The 23,009-nt window shown below is 35.3% G+C and overlaps 1 protein-coding gene across 2 annotated transcripts in view; it reads right to left on the bottom strand.

The window, feature by feature from the left end:
* Positions 1-23,009, bottom strand: part of PDE1C (phosphodiesterase 1C) — a 548,731-nt gene that overhangs the window by 33,893 nt on the left and 491,829 nt on the right. The window lies entirely within an intron of this gene.

Raw genomic sequence — 23,009 nt, forward strand, 5'->3', positions numbered from 1 at the left:
AGCAAATCACACTGCCATGTGTGTACCTATGCAACAATTTTGCATGTTCTTCACATGTACCCCAAAACCTAAAATGCAATAAAATAAATAAATGGGAAAAAAAAGCAAGAGCTATTCAGAGATGCAACACCATATGCTATTTAAATATGGCTTTCAAAATATTTGAATATGATTTGAACTTGAATTGAGCATATGAATGAGGAGTTCAAAAAATGATCAAAACTGTGACCCAGTCGCTGTCCAATGGAATTTTGTCCAATGGAAATATTCAGAAATGTGACAAAGGCTTATGTATAAATAGTTCCATTGCTGTTATTTACAACTGCAAAAAGTAAAATAAAAGCATATAATTTAATTTCTCAATGGCAGAGAGGTGGTTAAGTAAATTGTGCTGGAGCCACAGAATAAAACATGTTGCCATTGAAATTATATTAATGGAGAGGTTAAAAAACTCACAAGAAAATGCTTACAGTCCAATGTCATGTGAACAAACCATAATTCAAAATTTACTATATGGCCTTAACTCTGTAAAAATGCATAGCAAAAGATCATAAGAAAATAAAGTACCTACAATGATTAATTGTTGGATGGGGTATTACAAGTGATTTTAAGTTTTCTATGTACTGTCTATACTTTCTAAATTGAGTAAATTCTATTTTTACTTTAAGAAATAAAAAATTAAAAAATATGTTTCAATGAATGGCAGGCATAGCTGCTTTGGAGAAACATCACAGTCCCCTTCATCAGAGTAATACCATCCAGAAACGATACATCAGGTGGCCCTGGTGAAGGGGAGGTATTTGTGTAATATGCACTATCACCACTAGAGGGTTCTCTCTCAGGAGCTGGTTGGAAGGCATGAGGCTGGGTGCTGTACAGGATGTAAACCACTTTTATTCCCACAAACAGAAGTAATGACTATACAGAGTCCCTGACTTATGATGGCCCAGCTTAAATTTTTGGACTTCATGATAATGGGAAAGCAATACACACTCACTAGAAACCACATACAACCATTCTGTTTTTCACTTTCAGAACAGTATTCAATAAATTACATGAGCTATTCAACACTTTATTAGATAATATTCTTTGCATTATGTGATTTTTGCCCAACTCTGTGATAATGTAAGTGTCTTGTGTATGCTTAAGGCAGGATAGCCTAAGCTATGATGCAAACATAGCTGGTAGGCTAGGCCTATTAAATGCATTTTTGACTTATGATTTTTCCAACCCACAATGGGTTTATCAGGACATGACCCCATGAGAAGTCAAGGAACATCTGTATTCCCTAGTCAGACTCCTTATGTTCATGGCTGGAGCAGGAAAATATTGCCAAATATGCCCCTTTCAAGAATAGGAGAAAGAAAAAGTTTGCAATTCAAGCCGCTAGCATCAAAGGGCTGTAAAATTATAATATCATTGTACCCCAAAGAAAATTAAACATATGGAAGCCAGCTTAATTCCATGAATGCTGAGATTTCTTATGCCTCTGAGGAGCTTCTGATAACCCATTTACTTCATCCCTCACAGTCAAAACTGGTGAAAGGAAACATGATATAATCATACTCTGTGTATGTCTTTCAGTGTGCAGGCAAAAGCACTTGGTGCCTGAGTTTCATGAGGTGTTTAGGGGAATATAAAAGAGACAGACGGTGGAGTGAGTTTGGTCAGCCCTAAATCTGAGACAGAACACGGATAACAACGAGAAACATTCAAAGGAAAAAAAACCAGCCTTTTCATTTTTCCAACTCCAATTAAGAGGGTTAACTCATCATTTTTATTTGGTCATCAGAAGAACATACAAGTACTTATGCATTGCTAGATGCTGGGGGAACATTATACATTGAAGGACTGTCAGGCTCACCTGTGCAATAAAGATTTACAATAAACACATCATTAATTTTTCTGATAGCAGCTCAGTATACTCTTTTTTTACATGAATCCTTATGATGTAATTTTGCATTTGGAGATAGATGCTATGGCATTTGGAAACATTGTTTCAGTACAAAACAGCATCTTAGAGAACAGAACACTCTTCCTTAGAATGGATGGCCATTCTTTTGCCCTGTGATGTACAAATGCAAATTACAACCTGCATTTTATCTGCCAGAAGTGTATTTCACATCATGGAAGTACACTCTATCACTACCATGAAATCAAAACAAATCCATATTACCATCTTCCCTTTTGGAAGAGCATTCTCAGAACACATCCTGAAATCCCTTCCTTATTCCTCCAAAGAACTATTTATTCAGCTAGATATTGGTTGGAGGTTTGAGTTTGGGTTCTGCTTGCCTCTCCCTTTTGAGTCTTGCTAAATGTTCTTGATATTAATCCAGATGTCTCTCGCAAAGCCAGCTGAACAGCAGCAACATCTAAAGCTGAGGAGATGGGTTGAGTTTTCCATTCACACATGCCTAGTGCCCTCATGAGGAGAGGGCCTACAGACCCATGGTGAGTAGGGTCTCTTTAGGATGCATAGCATCCTAAAGAGAAAAACCTGTGAGAGCAAAAATTGTGCTCTACACTCAGGGAAAACAGCAACAACATCATATTTGCCTCTAAGTGACTCACCTTGCTTTGGGTAATTGATTCCCATAAAGACTTCCTTCTTCCTGCTTCCTTTTCCCAATCTATTTCTGCCTCCCTATCTATCCCCAGCGACCTTTGACACCCAAAACTTCCGCATGTGAATTACATGGAACAAGATGCTTTTATTTTTCTGATTATTTTGTGTTTGTATGTGCTAAAATGATATACTGCAAGCAGAATCGGTTACCTGAACAGAAGCAAAAGAAGAAATGTGAAGAGTAGAAAAATAGGAGAAAAAAATGGAAAATATAAAGAGTTTGAAAAGGAGAAGACACTTAAATTAGATGGGGGGAATCTGGTTGTACAGTGAGCACAAGAGCTGATAAAAGCCTAACCAAGCTCTACAAATGAAAATAGCAAATATATTTTAAAAAATTTTACAGCATATAAAATTGTACAAAAATATCATCAAAGCAAGAAAAAAGGAAATGTATACTCTATAGTACTACCTCTAGAATCAGTTACTGGACAATACCTATGGCTGCAGGTTTTTCCTATACATCTATATATATTAATATAATATGTGACTGTATTTCTGTACCATCACACATATACCCGCTCAAAGACAAGGATAGTATTACACAAATTCTACCCCAAGATAGGTCATGAGAGGGAAGCAAAGACTACAAGGATGTGTCTCAGGGCAATCTATTTAAAACCCACTCTATAGCCATTGGATTTTAATGGGCTTTATTTTAAATAAGTTACCCTTCACCAAAAACTGACTGAGAAATGTTTCTGCAGGTTCAGAAGCCAGCACTCATGAGGAATACATGAGTGAGATTCAGGAATCCCAGCTGAAGCTGACCAAAGCTGAGAGGATGGGTCTCTAGTTGGCACTGTCACTGGTCCGCAACAGCAAGCATTTACACCCAAGGGTGACAAGGTCTCCTCAGGGGAGGCTGAATGAGTGTGCCCTGAGCAAACTGAAAGGGCCCACACCCCACTCCCTGCTTCTCCTGGCTCAGCAGATGGCAGCCCAGGCTGGGTGCAAGTACAGTTCGTGAAGCCAGCCATTGCCAGGATTAATCCACTTCCGCTTGGGAACAGAAGCCAGAGTAAACATGAATTCATGTCAAATATGTCTGGCAATATTTTTTAAAAAATGAATCAGGTAGGGGTATTTAAGAAAACAGTCAGGAATTAATAATGTTTAAACTTGACCACGATACATCTTTCAGTCCAGGTCATCCACTGCACAACTGTTCCTTGTTTAATATGAAAACAAGAAGCTATTTCAGTGGTGCAGTTCTTGTTTCATTCAGACATTCCTGGAGAAGCACCCAGTCTTTTTACAAATGTCCAAGGAGAACCTTCAGAAGCCTGCTTTCCATTTTTCTAATCTTCCTGGGCCCATGTTCACGATCAGATAAACTGACTCTGGTAACATTCTAATTCTAGCGTCACCTGTGTGCCCACCAGTGTCTTTGGTGAGAGGAAACCTTAAAAACTGAAATCTGGCCTTGGCAGGTAATATGTCTCTTGATCTCCAGAGGGAGGCTTTATTATAGGAATATCGTCACTGCCCATTGCAATTTTTTCATTAAATTCATTTTCTCAGTGATAATGAGGGCCTTAATCATGGATCACAGCGGACAAATTATAAGTATTACTTTTCATTTGTTCATGAATAAGATCCAATATAACATCATTATTGCAACATTATGTTCTTTAACATCTAATTTTGCCACGGTTTGGTGCTGTACCAATCGTATTATTGGTGGAGCAGTACTATGCAGTGATTCCTCATGCTGCACATAGAGGATCTCCTATTTGCTTCAGGATATTCTGTTTAAGGTTTTAAAAGTTTCAACTTGGATTTTCAGTAAATCCACTGATGTTTCATAGAGATTGCTGTCATCATCCCTTTTGGAAAGACATTCACAAATGAATCCTGTTTTATTGTTTTGTTTTTTTTCTTAAATCAAGAGGCCATAGAAAAGTTTTTATTTTATTTTTTTCATGCATTTGGCTATGACAATTTCTCCCAAATTACCTGCAATTTCCCATCTCTTATGATAAGCTATTTGTGTGAGTAGGGTATGCCTGCATATACTTAGAAGATAAGAAGATAAGCCTTTAGCAATGTGCTTGGCATATAGGAGACGCTGAATACATTTTCAGGGATATTTGAATTTTGTTTGCATTCACAAGTAGATAGTGGAATTCAGTTAGACGATTCTGCATGTGTTTCCTGAATGCTGACCATGTTCCAAGCACTGTGGTGGGCCAGCACCACATCTCCTGTGGGGTGTGTGGGCATCTCCGAATCAGAACAAAGTTTCCAATTAGGAAAAAAAAAATGTTGCCTGAATTCCCTGAATTCTCTTTATTTGGGATAGAACACTATATACACAGGTTTCCAGTCTCAGACTCTTCTCTACTTCACTACAAGAAAAAGATTTCGTGCTTTTTTTCCTATTGTTTTTCCTAGGCTTTGTGGGGAATGCTACAAATTAGTTTCCATTATCAAAATCTCTGCTCATAGATTAAGAAAGAAGAAAATATATTACATTATCTATCTATCAATCAATCTATCTATCTAAAGAAAAGTGACCCATGAGAGAAGTGATACTAAAATAAACAATATCCATACTTCCAAAACATGGATAACAAAAATTGGTCTCCAACTTTTTGGATTACTGTCTCACATCCCGTGATAATGTTGCTTTTTACTTTTCACTTTTGTATTTAAAGGCATGGTCCATGTAGAAAATATAATATCATGACTTAAATTCTACAAATGAATCACATGTGCACTAGGTTATTATTTGGATCTCAGATGTTTAGGTATCATTTTACTGTTTAACTGTATCAGATCCACAACGGCATCATGTCAGATGTTTTCAGTGGTTTTTAAAAGCTCCAGAAATGAAATGGACAGAACAAAGTCCATTTGAATTTAATGGGTTAGAAATGAGTCTTTTGCCTGCTGCCATAAACCATTAGGGCTCATAACCTAAGAAAGTTGGCACGCACACACAAAAATGGAACAAAAGCCTCCATAAGAATGGGTCATTATGCCACTGAAACATACCACATTAACACAACTTAGATGTAGAGCTATTTGGTGATATGGGGACCCAAATTCAAGGGCTAACTCGATTTGTCACATTTTACCCAGGAACGTGTAGAGTGTGTGGTTATGTCTGTGGTCGGACTGTCCCTATTACTGTCCCCACATACAGGTCAATTCTTAATTAAGGAGTCTAAGCCCTTGCTATGTGTGTGTAAACTAGAGGAAGACGCCATAATCTGTGCAACAAAATAATGTTTGTCCAAAATTGCTGTTTAACTTGAAGAAAACTGTTTCAAGAGAATTAAAAGACCAAAGAACATAAGCTAGAGCTTTGGAAATATTGCTGTTCCAGTCAGCACTGATTTGGAATAATTATTTTAATGTTTTATCAGCTCCAGTATCAAACCATAGCATCATCTAATATAGTAGTTTGTATTTTTAATAGATAACTTTGCATTTTTATTCAATACCCCTTCAAAACACTTTTTAAAGATTTAAAGCTAAGAGTGAGTTACATGGAGTTTTGTTTTACTTCACTGAGAGTTTTTGGTGTAACTTTTCATTCCTGATGGAATGAAATTCTCTTTCCATTCTTTTTCAGTTGATTAATGACTTAAAGTAAATGAAAAACATTTCCATTTTTATCAGTGCTAGAAAAAAATGGCTATATTCCTGTTTCTTTTTCAAATGTTGTTGCGTGTAGCTTGTTGGATTATAAAATGGAAGCTGTAGACTTTCTATTTTGGCTGGCCAAAAAGCTCCACATACAAAAATACAGAATATAAATGAGGTAAAAAGTCCAGGTTTCAAGGTCAAAAATGGACATACACTTGGTTATATTTAATTTCAATACAAAATCATACCACCTCTAAGAACATAGTTTGCAAACTGATGTCCCATAGATTGAACACAGCTTACAGGCATATTTCATTTGATTAGCACAGTGTTTGTAAGTTTTTGGGTTAGTTGTCAATATGTGAAAATTTGGAGAGGGTTTATATCAAATCCTAGGTATCTAAGACCCCCATCGTCTCACAGCTTAAATCTAGTAGCTGCCTACCGACTACCCCTTTTTGACAGCACTCACCCTCTCCAATTTCTTAAAGTCCCCATTGCTCCTTCCTGTCTCACTGATACAAAGGCGCACTACGAATTGCCATTTACCACAATGACTGTGATATTACATGTCTTGTTTTATTCATTTACTTGACCTGCTAGGTTCTTGAAGCCATTTGAATTTGTGGCCCTATTATGTAGTGAGGTCATTGTTAGGAAAGCAGCGAGCATAACAGAAAAACCTAAGTGTTTCTCCAAGACAAAATGTAAAGCTGGCAGAAGAAATCTGTTTAAACATCAGCCTGCTGTTGTCCGTTCTGTACAACAAAGTTCTACAAATCTTTCTGTTGGGGGAACATTTCAGCAAGGCAAAGGTCTTGGTAGACCGCACACAGTCTCTTTCTGAAAAAATGCCAATATTTCACCTTCGTAAAGAAAGGACATTTAAATATCTGTTTTTGTGCTTTTTTATGTACAAATTAAATCTGTAGTGGGGAATACACTTAAAACTATTGCCTAGTTCTCTTTCTTCCTATTACTAATCCCCACTTCATCACCAGCATGTGCTTTACTCTTGGGAAGGACTCAGAGATTCCTATGTAACCACACCCCATTTTAAGAATACTTTTATCCAAATCACATCATTTAGACCCATAAAATCACACTTTACTTGCACTCCCCTAGATCCCACCTGTAATTTGGTTTCAAGGGGGCTGCAATGCTATTCTCTTTCCATGCTACATCTACTATTCTTATTTTTGATTCATACTATTAATCCACTTCTACCTTGTGTTTTTAAAACTCGCTAAAATGCAAAGATTTATCTGCCATATCTCCCTGATACTAATTCCTTTAGCACTTTACTGAATAAAAAGAAGAGTGATGAAGTCAAACCACAGATATCCAAAACAAGATGACCAGCCAGTGGTAAAAATGTCAGTAACTACTTAGTTACAGATGCTACCAGTGAAAACAATAGGTTCCCACTCAACAGTATGGCCATCAGCTGAACATTCAGGTTTATACTAATGAATGCACAGAGAAAATAAATTAAGCATCAAATAAAGATTCCTATAGAATAATCTTTTTTTTTTTTAAGAAAACAAACAGAATTACATATTATACATGTGGGAGAAAAAAGCATAAGAACAATTTTAAGTCTGAAAGGAAATTGGATTAAACTAATGTTCCTGACTCAGGAAAGGAACCAGAGACTGGAATCATCATCTTTGCTGTGACGAATGTTAGCATGGCTGTATCGTCAGTAGCCGGTGCAAAAATGACAACATTTAAAGTAACAGCATTGACAGTCATAAAATGGCAATTACTGTGTGTGTGGCTTTTTCAGGCCTCTCCCAGTACATCCAGGATGTCCATTCTCATCAGGTAAGACAGGTGCCTTGAAAGCCAGGTCATTAGCAAAGGATTTTGAGGATGCCCCTTCATGTTTTATTTCTGTTAGAGAGTAAAAATCTCAAGTTGTTTGGTTTGTTCAGGGGAATATCTCCCAGAGTTCTAAGACCTCAAACCACCCCCAAAGAGTCATCCCCTGGTAGGAGATGGTGTGAGAGAAGGCCAAGGGTTAGAAGGGGGGCTTGTTTTTGAAAGTTGTACACCTTCTCCAGATATGGGTCTTTGTGGAAGAAGGAGAAGAAGGAGAATGAAGAAGCTCAGCTAGAATGATGAAAGACATTGGCAGCCTCTTTTATTGTCTATGAGGTCTTTTTACTCTTCTGAATCTGAAAAAAAGAAAAAGAAAAAGAAAAGTGTCAATGCTGCCTTTCCCCCCGCTCCACCCTCCAAGTCTGAGGAGAAGAAAATCTAGGGGACAAAAAAAAATGGGGGAACCAATTAAACATTTCCATAGTGGTCATTGCTGTCTCCTTCGTAACAAGGTTTATTCTATCCTTCATTAATTATACTTTTCAGTAATAGTTAATGAACAGTTGCAGTATAACCTATTCACGACATATTACTTGTGTTTCAGAAATTTTATTAAATTCTATTTAATTGAAAAAATACTGCAAAGTATAATTAATGAAGTAAGAGGAAAATCTCAGTGTAAAACTGTGAATACCAGTACATTTGAAATCTTAATAGTTGCTATAAACTAGCAAACAATTGATCATGCAATATGGATATTAAACTACCTTCTTTTGCAATCAAGATGACAGTTTTATTGCTAGATCTGGTCAATTTGTCTCAAGGTCAGTGGGATTGGAAGAAATCAGACTCATCTAATCCCAACTGTTTTCATACAAAAAGCAATGCTCCTCTCTCTCAGAATTCTCGCCCCACGCACGCTCAGAAGTTTCCCACAGACATTTAAAGCAAGATGCATCCTAGCCCAAATCGTTGTGCAGATAGGTGAATCACCAGAGTTCTCCACTGGACCCGGAGCAAGGGGGTGGAGGAAGAAGACAAAGATGGAAACAGAACTAAATTAACAAAAACAATATTGGATTTTTTTTTTTTAACCTGGCATGCTCTACCCCATGTAACCTCAAAGGTCTTTGACAGAATTTAAAACTACAACAACAAACCCACCATATTATTTCTTCCCATTGGTGTTACATGCTCAGCAAGTCATCATGCTTTATAGTTAAAAAGTGTTCCCTCCAGTGCAGAGCTCCAGTGGGCTAGCAGTACAGTGGTCTGGACTTTATGAAGGGTAACACCATGATCTACAGAGATGTTAGAAGCCTTTACAGGACAAGGAAAGTTTCCCATTCAACTTTAAGGACTAAGATACTCTCCTAAGATTTAGCTGATTGCAGCAGAAAACTCATTGGGAGATAGGAGGGCTCCTTCTGATCTATTGTAATTACAATCAATTCTCAATTTTCCAGGGGCCATTGATCCAAGCTTCCTGCTGTCCCTCTAACTTTATTATGTTCTTGACTGTTCATTATGTTTATTCTCCATTAACACCTTCACCCATTTGGGAGAAATAACAGACAAAAGTAAGGCTTCAGACCAATCACTTTACTCCAATACTAGCACTGATAAACTTGCCAGTGAGAGAAGGAGATGAACAAAAGCTGAAATCAAGGATGAGAAATTTTCCATCGATGCTGATAGTCTGCACAGTTTGGTCCACATGGGAATTGCAATACAGGACTCTGTTCTTAGCACTCTGGCTCTGCCATTGTCATATGTCATGAGGCTTCTTTTAGAGTCATCATAATATTAACCATATTCAGAGATGTCTCGAGATCCTCAGAGGTAAAATCCAATTTTGTTGGGATAACAGAAGGTTGGGTTTGATTTTTTAATAACAGACCCATTGGATGGAAAGAAGCTAGGGACAGGTAGCTGGGGACAGCTGATAAGGACCACTATTAAACTCAGTGAGCCTCGCCTGACCAATAAGGCTAGTGATGCACGATCCAGACTGCTGGGTCTCATAGATGGAAAGAGGCATATCTAGGGTCTTAATGAACTCCAAAGGAGACCTTCCTCCATTTCTAATTACTGCTTATGGTTGAGATGGTGGAGTGTTCCCTCTGGCTGGGGATCTCCATCCTCCCCTCCAGCGTTAGGTCAAGGGGTGGAGGGAAAGGCTGAATTAAAGAAGTTTGTGTGTTTAAGCTATGCCTGTGTTTACTGACATTAAATACAACCAGCAGTAAAAGAACAAAAATCGTATGTTTTATAGTTGGGTCTATAGAATATGTCTGATATACCTGATGACCTGAGTGATCATCTGTGGCCTTCCTAAACACATGCCCTCTAAAAGTAACTTGTTTGTGAATTTCTTAAGGCACTTAAGAAATACCCTATGGTGCCTATGTCATAGCTATCTGCAAAATGCTCCAACCCAGATTGCTGGCTCCTTGGGAGCAGGGAAAATATCTCATTTATCATTTTGAACACTCCTTGCATGTAGTGCAATGCCTAACACATAACATATGCTCAATAAATTTTTTGTCAATGAAAAAGAAGAGAATGGAATAAGCATGAGGAGGATGGGACTGATAAGGTGTGTTGATGAGTAGAAGATTTTCCTCCACCCATTTTCTAATTTTGACTTTCACAACATGGAATAAAAATTAAAAAGGAAACAATAAACACATTAATTACATATTTTATTCAATAGTAAGGTATGGTATGTCAAAATGTTTATATTCCCTATGAAGTCGGCCAATTATGGATGGCTTTCTATGGAACAAATCTCCCAGAGAAGGACCACCTGCTTTTCAGGCAACTTTGATACAGTGTATAAATGAGGCTGGTCCCCTTTTCACTCTACATTCTATCTTTCATTGTGTTTGGTTTTATGCATTTGTTTTCAATATAAACTGAAACTGAGTAAGCATCTGCAAGACTACAAAGTATCTGAAAATTAGGACCCTGAAGACAAAGTGTTAAAATGCCACTCTGCGTGTAACTGAGATGCATGGCTTTTTGAAGGCCACAAAAAGTAGTTAAATCCACCCACTCTTTTAAGAGTGACTGATGAATTGAAATGGAAACTCTCTTGCCAAATCTTGGAATAATTCAGGAAAATATTTAAGTGCCTGCCCCTCACCCAAGACTTTTTATATCTCACATAGTAAAGCTGTGAGGACTTTAAATGCTGAAGTGCAAATACATGGTATATGATTTCACAGAAATGTATTTACTCTATGAAAGCAAATAATCATGTTTCAGCAACTTCATTTAGAAAAATGGGCAATTTACTGTATGGTAACACGCTACTCCCACAGGTATGTCCAGACGCTGGATATAGGCCTTAAAACCATGTGATTTAAAGCTAAATGGTTCTAGAAGAAGATTAAAGTTCAAGTTAACATGACTTGATTCTAAAAATGTGTTTATTCATTATAATGTTTATTTCTGGATCACAAATGGAGTGTCAATGAGGCAGCCCTCATCAGAATTTGTCACTGGGCTTAAAAAACATTTTAGACGCATTTCTCTTCCATTTTTCTTGGATTTGATTTTTTTTTTTACAGCCTGATTCAACTATCGCCTAAACTCAAAAAAGTAACCTGACTTGGCTGAAGAGAGAGCTGGAATTCAAAAACCAGATTTTAGGTCCTAGTAACTCTATATCATAGCTGCCTCTGCTTGGAGTCAACTTTCTACAAAAACAGCAAAGTGAAACAGCACACACCTGACAAATTATAAAACTCTAAAATAGAAAACAAAAGGAAGAATATGCGTAGGGAAGCCAAAACCAATTTCAAATGTCCTGTAAGATTTCTATTGGGCATATGAATGGGTCCTGGTTTTGTTTTTTAATAATAACACTAAGAAAAAACATAATTTTAGAGCTATCTGTTAGGCTTTATCCAGGTATGGATTTCATTGTCCTAGCTCACAAATACATACTTGACAGCTATTTTAAAGGGCTATTTTCAATGTGTGCCTGCTTTATGCTTGCCCTAAACAATTGAGCATATTATAATGGGATTATCCTAAATTAATTTTCACTACAAATAATATCCATGCTACAGCACTGCTAAGACAAAATCCTCTCATCATGTATTATTCCAGCACAGAAAAATAAAATAGACAGACACATAGATAGATAAACCAGATGATTAATTGATTGATAGATAGATAGACAGATAGAGATGGATGACATTTGTGGGAATATAACTTCTTAAAACCTTGCCTAGGCCATTGTCTCCTAAAATTTACCCATTTGATCCAAACACACAGAATAAAAACTGTACAAAGAATGGTTAGGTTAATGCAAAAGTAATTGTGGTCTTTACCATAACTTTCAACAGCAAAAACCATATTTACTTTTGCAGCAACCTAATAGTTCTCAGGTCCAACCCTTTCCCTCTTTGTCTTTCCTTTTGCTTCATTGTATCTGTGCTACCACTGAAAATAACAATGATGTTAAACTCTTCCTTTTTACCATTGTTGCTTTCTTTCTTCTTTTATCTAGCATGTTCTTTCCAGCATAAAATATGTGAACAACTGTCTCTGTTCTGTCCTACACTGCCCAAGGTATCTTATTGCTATCATGCTCTGTTTTAAGAATGTAATACATTAACACAAAGGAAATGATTAAAACACTGAGCTCTCTAAATGCCCCCAGGGCCTGGCCCACTTTTAGCAAACAAGTAAAGTCAGGCATCATTAGCTCCTACAATTCCTCTGATGCTAAGTCAACATCCCTGATTCAGAGGTGCAGGAGAGGGTAGAGTTAAGCACACTTGTCTGCACAAAAGAGTTTTGTTTCTGATCAGTCTTTGAATCTGTGAAGTCAGGAAGATGCCAAGGACCATAAAAAAAGTCCTTCAGATCAACTAAGTGAGGCTTGGATTTTAGACCTGAAACATTCTGACTACTCTTAGTTCAGGAAAAGCAGAAAAGATTCCAAATGAGAGGAAGAAACAAACAAGTATCTTCTCATGTTTTCATTATGACTCCAGGGCACAGAATAAAAATAGCATATATTGTAGAGGGATAATACTTATGAAATGTAGATGTCCTCACTTGGAAAGCAGAGTGCCCTTCAGTGGAGAATGCTAAGAAAAAGTGCAAAGGGGGGAAGCTTGAATACTTGCTGAATATTGCATTTTAATAGCTTTTTTTAAACGTGGGTGTCTAGACAAGAAATGGCATTCCCAAGGTAGCTAATGTTAGGTTCTGCCTTTGGAACATATTTACTTCAAAGGTACTTGTTATTTGAAATAACTTTTATAATGTTAACAGAGTTTCTTTTGGCAAATATATTGTTACTTGTGTTTCTCCAGTTCCTTGCATAGAATCTGATAAAATATCATTTTTCTAGGAGAAAATGTTTATTTCATGATTACTAAGTTTTATTTTAAACATCCTGAACATCGGTATTAAGGAAAAAAGAAAAATCACACTTTCCCCAGTAGTTACGAAATTTTAATTTCCTCTGTCAAACCAGATTCCTTTAAAAATACAATGGTACATTAATAGTGTCTAGAAGACAGAGTGAAACAATGAAAGTTTATGTAGCAATAATTGCAATAAAAAAAGTTGTTTAAAAAGATTAATTTTATTATTAACAAAGAGTCCATAATATACTTTCATTTGACATTTCTACTATGTAGTTATTTGGTAAGAGACTGGGATCTAAACACCTATATAAAAAACGTGAATTGATGTTAGACGTTTCCCTTAGTATAACACAATTTAGTTTATTTAAACCCATCAGTTTCATATATTACATATAATATACATATATATGTATATGTGATTTGTGATATATGTAATATAGTATATCATATAGGATATATATTAATATATCATATATGTCATATATGCATCATATATCAGATATATATATCAAATATATCATCTATATTACCTATATCATATATATGATGCATATATGTTTCAAATATATCTACATGTGTACATATATGTGTGTACATATGTGTGTATATAATTTCAGTTGCTATTTTGATAGTATAAACATGAATTCCAAGACATGAAAATCTACAAGAGTACCATGGTAGTCACATGCCATCTTGTTCCTTTATAATTCACCATAATTCATCATTATACACCCTCCTTGAAAAGCACCAGGACATTCAATGAACCTAAAAGTATATTAAAAAATGCATTGATTTGAAATGTATGTTTATAACCAAAAGAGCTAACTGTTCTGATTTGCTATGACTCAGATGAAATACTAGAATCATGAGGAAGTAATAGGCTTTGTACTTCCATGCTCCCAAGAGCAGAAGTCCGTAGCAAAAAACGAACAAGGAACTTTTTCTGGTTAGCCCCGTTTGACCACTTCTCACTCACATTTTATGGATTGGTAATAGATTTTCCCCAAATACATTAAAAAACTCACTTATGTTGGGTTTAAGCATGAATTCACAATAACTCTTGTTGTTGGTTCAACCTACAGCACAGCTTCCAAAATTAAGCAGAAAATGACAGTGAAGTATCTAAATCAAAATGTTTAATTGAAAATACCTTTTAGAATATAATTAGGAGAGTTTTAACCAGATGCATGAGAATAACAGACACCTAAAAATAATATTACAATTTTCTCCTCCATTTATTGACTTTTTGTTGTTTTCCTTGGACAGGGACATTGGAGTACAGAGTTTAGATACTTGTCAAACTACTTGAGAAAATAAGGTTGTAAATGCTTTAAAAAACATATGTTTAACCACAGCATTTCTTTACTATTGATGTTCCACATGACATAAATATGTTAACTAAATAGGTCATAGGCGTTTTCATAGACAAAGGGCTAAAGGAAATGGGATATTAGTCAGAACTTGTGTTCTTATGATGACTTAATTGGGACCCAAAGTACTCCAGATGTTTTGTCCCTCTATACTCATGAAAAATAACCTACAAGGGGATGTTGAATTCTCACCTTGAAAGCAATTCCTTTATTAAATATAATGTCTACTTTTTGTCAATACATACAAGGCTGCAGTGGGATACCTTCCCAGAGCTAAGATATATTATCCTCTGAGATAGAAATAAGTTTAAAACTCAAAGGACAGGATTAGCTATATGTAGAAACTGACTCAAATTAGCAGATTTTGACGTCAGTGGCATGACCAATAATAAAGTATATTACAAATAATTCATTACTAAAAACAGATAAGCACTGAAGTTATAAAGGTTTAATTTTTAAGGTAAGTGGAAGAGATTCAAAGTTATTGTTATGACAATACTGTCTTGGGTGTGAGAGAAAAGGATGAGGTAACAGCTTGTCTTCCCAGTTCACATTCCTTGGCCTATTTTACACATCACATGATCTGGGCACACCTTCAGAGTGGTATAGAGCCAGTAAAAATCTGGTAGTCTAAAGTGAACAAAAATAATGAGAAACAAATCAAGAACACCTACCTTAAAGACAATGAAGTCTCATCAAAATTAAAGCCCAGAAAAGCAATGACTGAAAGTGAATAAGAATAATAATCTACTCCAAGATACTAACACATTTGGTGGCTGAATTAATGTGTGTCTGAAAAACAGACAAGAAAAGAGGTGCCATAAAGAGGTGCCTCTTGCACTGTCAGGATACAGGACATGCAAGATGACCCATATCCACTCTTCTTGGCAGGTCCGTCCCAATGATAGAAACAGATTTCAAGATATTCTACCTTAAGATCACAATCCATCAACTAAGTCTCCTTACATGTTCAATTCACCAAGCAACCTTCTGATAGAATTTGACTTTCCAAGTAGGTTTTCCTTCAGGAAGAAGAAACCACCAAGTGGCCAGTTGTATGTATTTCACACTGTACATCAGTAAACTGTCAGTCAAAACTATGCATTGGTCAAAAGAATTCCTTTCGGTGTCAACAAATACTCTCCAGCATAATTGACTCTTCCTTTACTGTCAATATGGAAATCTTTGTTCTGCTATTATGTAGAGTTAGTCTGCTAGCTAATCGGCAAGCCTCTCTTTCTAATCACCACATACCCTCTAAACTACCAGATGAAGGAATTTTGTGTTTCCCAAATGAGACCATGCTTATGTAAAGAACAAAATGATGAATGGCAAAATAGATTTCACTAAAAAGTCCTATGTCAGGAATTCTCAAAATGCCAAACCTCTTCTATTACTAAATTGTCTTATGCGTAGTTACACAACATAAACTAGGCTAGAAGTTTGAACAAAAATGGTCACTAAGACCACCATCCTCTAAGAATGATAAATCCATTAGAATTTGGTCAAAAATCATATCAACAGTTCCTTAGAAACAAATGGCTCTTTCAGAAATTGGGAAAAATATTAAAAGAATACAAAATTCTCCATAACGTCTTCTACATATAGGGGTATAAGATTAATTCAATTATGAGTGTGCTGAAGACGAGGAAGTGTGTTCAAGTGTTGCTATGGCTCTGCATGGACTAATGCAAAGCCAGTGTCAACTACAAGTGATAAAAACAAAGCCCTGTGGGAAGAAATATCAGAGATTGGAAAACTAAGGTGATAAAATGAAACAGCAACTAGAAGGAAGGTTTTAAGGTGTCTAAAATAGGGCAGTTCTTTATTCTGGTATATAAAGGCAGTCTAAAACTATTGTCCTAAGTAGTATGGGGACTTTTTTTTGGAAGAAAGAATAATAAGAGTATGATCCCTTGAGATGAGAAAACTGGAACACAGGTGTTGACGCCAATAAGAAAACTGACGATGGCCTCAGGGTCCGTATAACCAGTGAATGCACACCTCTTGATTAATGGTCATGTGACAAAGCATTTATTGTTTTTCAAATCTCTGGAAATGAACCTAAGACAGAAACAATGTCTAATAAAGACATACATGTGTCTCGGTCCTACCCACAGCCTCCTGTTTGACTGTTTTCTCCCCAGATCTACAGAGCAGGGTACAACTCCACTTCTGTACAGGCCCTATCTATCTTTCACTACCAGCTTCATTGCAGAGCAGGTCATGATGCCCCACCTATAGGCAACTAACAAACATTTTTCAAAATGTCAACATGATGAACATTAAGTACAAATCAAGTGTAAAGTTGTATCCTTCTGCTGTTTTTATTAATGGCTTGGCAAATCAATTCAAACAGAACAAAATAATCTAAAAAGCTCAGAGTCATCCACTCCAAATTTATTTTTGTACTCATTCCAAACAAACTTGTTAGGATCATCTATTTTTAAAAAATAAAAAAAAACAGGAAAAACACATATATTTCTTCAGGTGACCTCAGTGAGCCATGTAGCAAGTCAAGATCATGAGACAACAGCCTTGTGAAGAATTATACACTTTAGATATGATTAAGGGCAAATTCCTATAATGTACACAACAACCCTTTTGATCAGTTAGTTGTTCTATGCAAACTAACAAGAATGCTGGCTACATTGCTTCCTCCATTTTTTTCTGTACTGAGATCCTAAAGGGGAGAACATGAGTATCTTGAGAAATATTCAGAAAGAATGGCTGTAAGAAATACAATTTCCTCACTGAGAGAACAAACTGACAAAGCTGCGTCCTGACAGTCACAGTGAAATGTGGAGCTAAGAAATTATTATGTGGACGTAATATACATATCCCCTCACACAAGCTTTATTTTATCTTAACATGGTTTTAAATTTTGCTTTTAATTTTCACATCCCTAATGATGTCAAGGATCTTTTAATGTGCTTATTTGCTAGTTGTATATCTTCTCTAGTGAAATGTTTATTTGATTTTTTTGGTATGTTTTTAATTGGATTGTTTCTTTTCTTATTATTTAATATTGAGTATTTGTATTTAATGGTTATCGGTTATTTAACAGGATATTTTGCAAATATCCTCCCAGACTGTGAATTGTCTTTTTATTCTCCTAATAGAAGCTTTCGAAGAAAAGAAGTTTTAATTTTGATAAAGTATAATTTATCAATTTGTTTTTTATGGTTTGTACTTTTGGGGTCATGCCTAATAAATCTTTGCTTAACCCAAGATCAAAAAGAGTTTCTCTTATATTTTCTTAACTAGAAATTGATAATTTTATATTTTCATTTATGTTTATAATAAATTTTGAGATGCTAGTATATTATGTATAGTTAGAAATTCATTATTTTGCATACAGATATTCAATCATTTCATCATCATTTGTTGATGACTATCATTTTCCCTTGGAATTTTCTTTGCCGTTTATCAAAAATAAATTCTCTATACACATGTAGATCTAGTTTTGGACTAGTTTGTCTGTGTTGATGTTAATACCATACTGCCTTAATTACTGTAGCTTTATAATAAGTCTTGTAATCAAAGCTTCTGTGCAGTCCTCCAGCTTTTTCCTTTTTCAAAGATACTTTGTCTATTCTGGATGCTTTGTATTTCCACATAAATTTTAGAATCAGCTTGTCAATTTCTACCAAAAAGAAGCATTCTATGATTTTAATTGAGATTGTATTAAACCTATAGATCAACATGGAAAGAATTTACATGTTACCTGTCTCTGGAAAATTCCCAAATATTTGGAAATTAAACATTACACTTCTAAATAACCCTTAGGTCAATGTAGATACTAAGTGGAAATCAGAAAGTATTTTGAGCTGAATGTGAATGAAAATGCAGCATATCAATGTTTGAGTCATGATGCTAAAGCAGTACTTAAGAAAATGTATACCACTAAATTCCTATATTAAAAGAGGAAAAAAAAATCTCAAATCAGTAACTGTAACTTTCACCTGAATAAACTAGAAGAATAAGACAAAATAAACACAATAGCAAGCAGAAAAAGGGAAATAATAAAGGTGGATATTAATAAAATAAAAAACAGAAAAACAATAGAAAATATTAATGGTGATTAATAAAATGTATTAACCTATAGCCATACTGATTGGGGAAAAACAGAGAAAACACAAACTACACATATCAAAAATGAGAGCGATAACATTATTACACATCCTAAAGATACTAAAAGAATAATAACATAATATAAGCATTCTTTCTATTTAATTCTATTGTGGTCTGTGAACATATTTGTTTGGCTTGAATCCTTTTGTATTTATTAGAACTAATTTATTCTCCCAGAATATAATCTATCTTTGCAAATAGTCTGCATGCACTTGAAAAGGCTGTGTATTCTATGTTTGGGTGATCTAGGAACGCCAATTATGTCAAGTTGATTGATAGTGTTGTACAAGTCTTTGTTTCCTTGCTGATTTTCATATTTACTTAGTCTATTAATTACTGAGAAAGAGATATTAATGTCTCCAAATAAACTGTGAATTTAAAATATGTTTGCAGTTTGCTTCAAGTATTTCGGTGCATAAACGTAAAGAATAATTATATTCTCTTGATAAATGGACAACATTATCATTATAAAATGAACTTCTTTATTACTGAAACTTCTTACTCCTGTCTTTGTTCTGATATCTACTTTGTCAGATAATAATACAGCTTTCTTTTGATTAGTGTTAAGACAGTATACTGATTTCCAACCTTTTACTTTTGTGCTATTTGTGTACTTTTTGGACTTTGTTTTTATTTGTGTATGTTTATATGGTATAAGTATAATTTTATTGCATTAATATATTTCATATTGGTAAAGTCAGGAATTTTATATTGATGATTTTTTATATAAAGGCATAATATATTTGAATATTACAATCTCATAATCTCTGCCTTTTAATTAAGGCATTTAAGCCCATTTATATTTAATGTGCAAACGGATTTGCTTTGTTTTTAAGTCTATAATCTTCCTATTTGTTTTCTATTTGTCTCACCTGCTCTTTGTTCCCTTAATTGTTTTACCTTGTTTTGGGTTATTTTATGATTCCATTTTATCTGTTGTTGGCGAATCAGCTACATATCTTTGTATTGTTATTTTAGTGATTGCTTTAGAGTTCATAATATATATGCTCTTAATTTATCTCTATTTACCTTCAAATGATTTTATAACACCTCATGTGTAATACTGAACCTTACAATAGACATGCCATTTCTCCCCTACTAGACTTTATGCTACTGTAGTCATACATTTTATTTTTGTATATGTTATAAATTAAAAAGTACATTTATATTATTTTGTTCACCTGGTCAATTATCATTGAGATAAATAAGAAAAATCATATATATTTATCCATATAGTTGTCATTTTTAATGCTCTTCATTCTTTTGTAAAGATCCATATTTCATATGGCATAATTATCCTTCTGCCTTTCCTTAAAATTTCTTGCATGGTGGGTCTACTGGTGATGAATTCATTCAGTTTTTGTATATCTGATGAAAATATCTTAATTACATTTTGGTTTCTGAAAAATATTTTTGCTAGGCACAGAATTCTTTGTTGAATTTTTTTCCTTTCGTTAATTTAAAAATTTAGCTCTGCTGTCTTCTCATTTGCATCATTCTTCCCAAGAAATCTCCTGTCATCCTTATGTTTGTTTATCTGTACATTTGTGTAATTTTTCTCTGGCAGTTTTTAAATTTATCTCTTCATCACTGGCTTTGAACAATCATATTATAGTGTGCTTTTTTGTAATTTTCCTTATATTCCCTGTGCTTGAGATGTATTGAGCTTCTTGAATCTGTAGATTTATAGTTTTCATCATCTGCCAAAATTATAGACACTGGTTTTTCAAATATTTTTCTTTCCAGCTCTCTCTCTCCTCTACCTGGGGATTCCAAGTACACATTTATCAGGCTACTTGAAGGTGTCCTACAATTCTGTTTTTATACTTTTTTCTTCTGTTTCTTTTTGGGTAGCTTCTATTGCTATCATTTTGCTACTGTTTTCCACTCCAAAATCTAATTCCATTCAGCGTATTTACCATTCATCTCATCTAATATTATTTTGTTAATACCATTGATTGCATTTTTCATATCAGATATTGCAGTTTTCATGTTTAGAAGTTTGATTTTAGACTTTTTAAAATAAATCTTCCATGTCTCTACTTAACTTCTGGACATATGGGCTACAGTTATAAGAACTGCTTTTATGTATTTGTCTGCTAATTCTAACATCTGTTTCAGTTCTGGGTTGGTTTCAATTGGTTGGGCTTTTTCTTTATTGCGGGTAATGTTTTCTTGCTGCATTGCATGCCTGGTAATTTTTTATTGGATGCCAAACATTGTGAGTTTTACCTTGTTGGGTGCTGGATATTTTTGTACTCCTATGTATATCCTTGAGCTTTATTCTGGGATGTGGTTAAATTACTTGGAAACACTTTGATCCCTTTTATGTCTTGCTTTTAAGATTGTTAGATAGAACCAGAGTAGCATATAGGCTACAGCTAATTATTCCCCATGACTAAAGTAAACTAAATATGAGTCTTTTACCTAATTTTCTTTAAATAATGAGATATTTAAATCTGGCTAGTGGGAACAGGTACTCTTCCCTGCCTTGTGTGAACATCAGGACTATTCCCTCTAATCCTCTTGGATGGTTCTGTTCTGGCCTCAAGTAGTTTCCTCATTGCATGGGTTGCTCAGTGTAGTAGTTGCCCTTTACCCACAGGATATTTTCTAAGATTCCCAGTGGATGCCTAAAACCTCAGATAGCACTGAGCTGTATATGTATTATACATATTTCTTTTTTCTTCTTCACAATTTCATTGATAGATTTCATTATTAGCATAAATCTTTAGCAGCCTCAGCATAAATCTTTTTTTCTTTCCTTATTAAGTCAAGAACTTTCATCTTTTCACTTAAAAGAAATACTTTGTGACTGCTCTTTGGCATATCTAAATTGCCAACATCTCCATACTTACACTTTGGAGCCATTGCTAAGTAACATAAAGGTTACTTAATTGCAAGCACTGTGATACTTCAACAGTCAATCTGTTAAATGAGACAGCTATTAAGTGACAGGCAGGTAGCAAGTACAGCCAGTATAGTGTAGATAATGCTGGACAAAGAGATGATTCCCATCCTAGGTGGGATAGAGCCGTGATACGGTTTGGCTGTGTCCCCACCCAAATCTCATCTTGAATCATAGCTCCCATAACCCACACATATCATGGGAGGGGCCCGGTGGGAGGTAATTGAATTATGGGGGTGAGTTTTTCTCATGCTAGTATATAAGTCTCATGAGATCTAATGATTTTATAAAGGGCAGTTCCCCAGCATACACTCTCTTATCTGCTGCCACGTAAGGTGCTCCTTTGCCCCTTCTTTGGCCTCCACCATGACTATTAGGTCTCTTCAACAATGTGGAACTGTGAGTCCATTAAACTTCTCTTTCCTTTATAAGTTACCCAGTTTTAGGTATGTCTTTATTAGCAGCATGAGAACGAACTAATACAAGCAGGACGGCATGAGATTTCATCACATTCTCAGAATGGTGTGCGACTTAAAACTTATAGTTTATTTCTGGAATTTTCAACTTAATATTTTCAGACCCAGTTGGCTATGGGTAATTGAAACAACAGGGAGTGAAACTGCTAATAAGGGAATACTCCTGTACTCTTATATTCTTCAGATCTCTGGAGTTTGACTCTCTGTAACCCTCTTCTCTCCACTGTTTTATTCCATTAACTATAGCGATCTTGGTATTCCTGGATTTTTATCCAACTTCTCAACTCAGACAGTCACTGAGATGTGCCTATGTCACTCCTCTCTATGCTGCCTGGAAGTCCTTTCAAGGCAGTAAGCTGAGGCAATTGTAGGGCGCACTTCATTTATTCCATGTATCGCAACGATCACTGTTCTCCATTTCCTGATGTCTGTCTGGTATCTTAAAAAACACTCTTTTACATATGTTGTCTGGGATTTGGGGCTGTTTCAGGTGGGGGGAGGTAAATCCAATTCTTGTTACTTCTTTTTGCAAAAGCAGACATTCTTTTGCAAAGAGAAGTAACTGTCTTTTGTAGACTGTCTTTTGCCTACCCTTTCCATTCTTCACAACTCACTTTTCAGTTTCATGAGACCATCGATAAACATTCCAGTTCCCAGAATATTCAATAAAGGAGAAAC

Source organism: Cebus imitator, unplaced genomic scaffold (assembly GCF_001604975.1).
Source record: "Cebus imitator isolate Cc_AM_T3 unplaced genomic scaffold, Cebus_imitator-1.0 Scaffold45, whole genome shotgun sequence".
Taxonomy (NCBI): domain Eukaryota; kingdom Metazoa; phylum Chordata; class Mammalia; order Primates; family Cebidae; genus Cebus; species Cebus imitator.